Here is a 4,032-nt window from a genome sequence, read left to right as displayed (position 1 = left end):
CACACACTATCTCAAAAACTCACACACTACTCATTAATGTCATGAAATTGCTTATTTTTATGTAAAACTCATTTTTTAAACATAAATATCGTGATAGAACCCACTTTCTGTTGAAAAGCAAAAGTTTTAAAAAATTTATTCACCTAATATATTTTTGCATGGTCAACATAAAAATATGATTTCAAAAAATTTAGAAATTTCGTTGACCCAATCACTTGAATGAAAATTAAACATTTTTGTTGCGTGTATCAAGTCTATATAGAGATAAGAATTTTTTTCCATAATTTTTGGAACCATAATTTTTTTAACTAAATTAACAAATGAAAGTATATTTTAAAAGAGAAGTAAAAAAAACAAAAAACAAACAAAAGATTTGGCGGGAATGAGGAAAAACGGGCCCTTTTGTCCCGGGTGGTAGATCCACCCGGGACTAAAGGTGGGCCGCGGGCTGGGAATTTTCCTGGCCCGCCTAAAAACACCTTTTGTCCCAAGTGGAGCCACGACCCGGGACAAAAGGCCCTTTTGTCCCGGGCCATGGCTCCACCGGGGATAAAAGGCCCCCACCCCTATATCTCCTTTCTTCCTCCCCGGCCCCTTTCCCAACACTTGGTGGTTTTCTTGATCTGTGCCGCATCGTCGTCGTCCCCTACTCCCACCGCGCCTCCTGCTCGCCGCCGCCGCCGTCCCCGAGCGCCGCCGACCTCCGCCGTCCGAGCTCCGCCGCCCCATCGCGCTATCGGTGCTGAGCTCCGCCATCCCCGAGCGCCGTCGACATCCCCCATCCCGTCCCTGAGCGCCGCGCACCCGAGCTCCGCCGCCCACCATCGCCGGCCGAGTACCGTCAGGCCACCTCCACGCCTCGGCCGCCTTCGACGATGACCCCGCCAGGCCGATCACCGGTGCGCCGCCGCCCTTCCCTCGTGCCGCGCCTTCTGCCACCTCGTCTTCGCCGCCACTGCGTGCCGCCGTCCAGGGCCGTCTCCGCCAACACGCCGCCACGCTCTCTGCTGCGCGCCGCCAGCTCGCCTCGTCCAGGGCAGCCGCTCTTCAACCGCCCTGTAAGTTGGCCGCCGGCCAACATTTTCTTTTTTCTTTTAAAATTTTATGTTTAAGTAATTTTTGTTTTATATTAACTAGAATTCAATTATGCATATAGATATTTTTAGAATTATATTATGGATATAGTGTTTTATTTATTATATATTAAGTAGAATTGATTTATAGATATATTATTAGAATTCAATTATGAATACAGTGTTTTCTTTATTATGTATTAAGTAGAATTGATTTAGAGATATTATTAGAATTCAATTATGGATATAGTGTTTTGTTTATTATATATTAAGTAGAATTGATTTATAGATATATTATTAGAATTCAATTATGGATATAGTGTTTTCTTTAATTATAGAGGTATAGTTAGAATTAGAGAGAATTTAGAGAGAAATAGAGAAGGAAATAGAGAATTAGAGAGAATTTCTATTATGATGTATTCAAAGACTTTAATTTATCATGTATTTATTATTTAATTATGTCATTCAAAGACTTTAATTACATGTATTCTTCATTCTTAATTCAAATGTGTCATTTATATTACTTATCGAGCTCGCAAACTCGCGCTAACACACAAACTTACGCTCGGTCTCTCGCTCACTCACTCACCGACACACACACACACACACACACATTCGTTCAACGCTCTCTCGCTGTCTCTTCACCGATCCCGACCGCTTGGAAAACCGGTTCCTAAGGCCGTTTCCAACCATTACCGACATGTTTCCGATCGAATGGTTAGAGTATTTTCCATCTAAACGTCCATGTAAATGTAGTCCGATCCAAACGTAGTCCCCTTCTAAACGAATTCCGATCCAATCCTCGCAAATATGTGAATTTTTTAGAGAATTTTCTTAAGGGTTTTATTTGTATTCATTTTTTAGTTACGATGGACCCGCGACAACAAACAGACATGGAAGACGAACAGTTCTTGTTGAATATGATTGCCGAAGGTGGTGGTGCACAAGGAGATGTCTCCGAACAAGCTGATGATGGCACCAATACCGACATATATTTGAATATGTCCGGTAACCGAATTGAGGCACCATCCATTCAGGATGACGCTGCTGGTGAACAAAAAGCTAATGTACATATCACAACTATATTTACTTGTATTGAACATCATATTTTCATCTGAATCTATATGAATACTATATAAGTATATGAATATTTTTGTATAGCGTCTGGATCATCATCGCAGCAGAAAAAGACAAAGCGAGGCCTGACAAAGAAACTGGAAGGGCAGTACATAATAACGGAAGTTGGTCCAGATGGTGAACCGATCGCTCCAGAAGCTGCCGCCAAAAAATTCGTAAGACAATCCAGATGTATTATCAGGGACCACATCCCGATCAGCTTCAGGATATGGAAAGCTTCCAATCCAAGCAAGGAACGGGATGCAGTACCCGAGAGAGAAAAAGAATGGTGCTGGCGGGAGCTTAAGAAGAACTTCATGGTTCCAGCTGAATCAAAAGAGATATGCAAGCGCTGGACCCTGAGCAAGATGGCCGAACAGCTGCAATCATTGAAGAAAATTTTGACGAAGAAATATATCAAGACCAGGACCACGCCCGTGTTTACCGGCGAGCTCGAAAAGCTCAGGGGTCACTGGGATGCATTTGTGCAATACAAGTCTTCAGAGCTTGGGCTTCAGAAGGTGCAGAAGGCCAAAGATAATGCCTCGAAGAAAGTGTACCATTGCACTCTAGGGCGAGGAGGCTACAAGCTTGTAATACCCAAATGGGAGAAGATGGAGCAGGATCTGCTTGATAGAGGCATCAAACCTGCTACCATGAACTGGCCTGAAAGGTCAAGGACCTTGTTTTATGGTCACGGGGGAAGCTTGGACCCATTGACTAGGGCCTGCATCTATGGGCCAAAAATCTAGCTGGCAGCCCAGAGACTACAGGAGGTCATACAAGCAGCGGCTGAGGGAACATTCCAGCCGGATAGAGAGAGGGACGAGTTGACTTACACCCTTGGGAATCCAGAACATCCGGACCGCACAAGAGGCAAAGGCGTGGTTCCGTGGAAGTATGGGTTCAAGGATTACATTGAATCATATAGAAGCCAGCAAAGAAGAAAGAATGATGGGCGGGAGCACTTGCGAAGGCTAGAGGAACGGCTCATGTCACATGATCAAAGACTGGAGGAAGAGGTTCAACGCCAAGTGGCCATAGCAATGAGCCAGCAACAACAAGCGCAACCGGTGCCTCCAGAGCCTAATGTCGCAGCCGATCATCTGTCTCAGCGGAAAAGCAGCTACACTTCCACAGACGTCGCCGTCGAGACAATGGGGATCCAGGCCGCAGTTGAAGCGACGGCCCCGCAGCGATTTCCACTGGATGAGATCACCTAGTGGACACCTTGTGACCTGCAGACTGCCATTAAGAACTTAATGTTCACTGTTGCGTACGGTACCGCCATGCCAACCCAACCAGGCGACGTGTACCACGGGCAGCAAATTTCGACAGGATACACAAGAGTTGGCATGGAGCAGGTGTGCCAGGGTTGGGAGACGCTCGAGCTTGATATTCCTAGAGGCGATGGGGAGAGGACACTAGCAGAAGTCATTCATGGCTACATCCTATAGGATAAGCGCTACATTGTCCTAAAGTCGGATGATCGAACACCAAGAACGGCATCTCAGCATGCCTCTCCAAGGCCGACATCTCCGTAAAACTCCCCAAGGGCAGCACTATCTCGGCAAGGTTCACCGGTACATTCTCCATCACCATCATCTCATGCGCCGATGAACACTCAAGCGTCACCGTCACCTCCTTGGTCACCCCCTCCGCCGCCGGCAAAGAAACAGAAACAGCTACCGACAAAGAAGGTAGCTGCACCGGCTAAGGAGCCTCCAAAGAAGAAGGAAAAGAAGAAAAAAACTAAGGAGGCTCCTATTAAACCCTAGGACATGAGCCTTGAAGAATGCGATCGGATAACTCAAGAAAGAGTTAAAGAGCACTTCAAGCCGAA

The sequence above is a fragment of the Panicum virgatum genome, chromosome 2N, assembly GCF_016808335.1.
Source record: "Panicum virgatum strain AP13 chromosome 2N, P.virgatum_v5, whole genome shotgun sequence".
Taxonomy (NCBI): Eukaryota; Viridiplantae; Streptophyta; class Magnoliopsida; order Poales; family Poaceae; genus Panicum; species Panicum virgatum.
Note: the sequence above shows the minus strand (reverse complement) of the source record.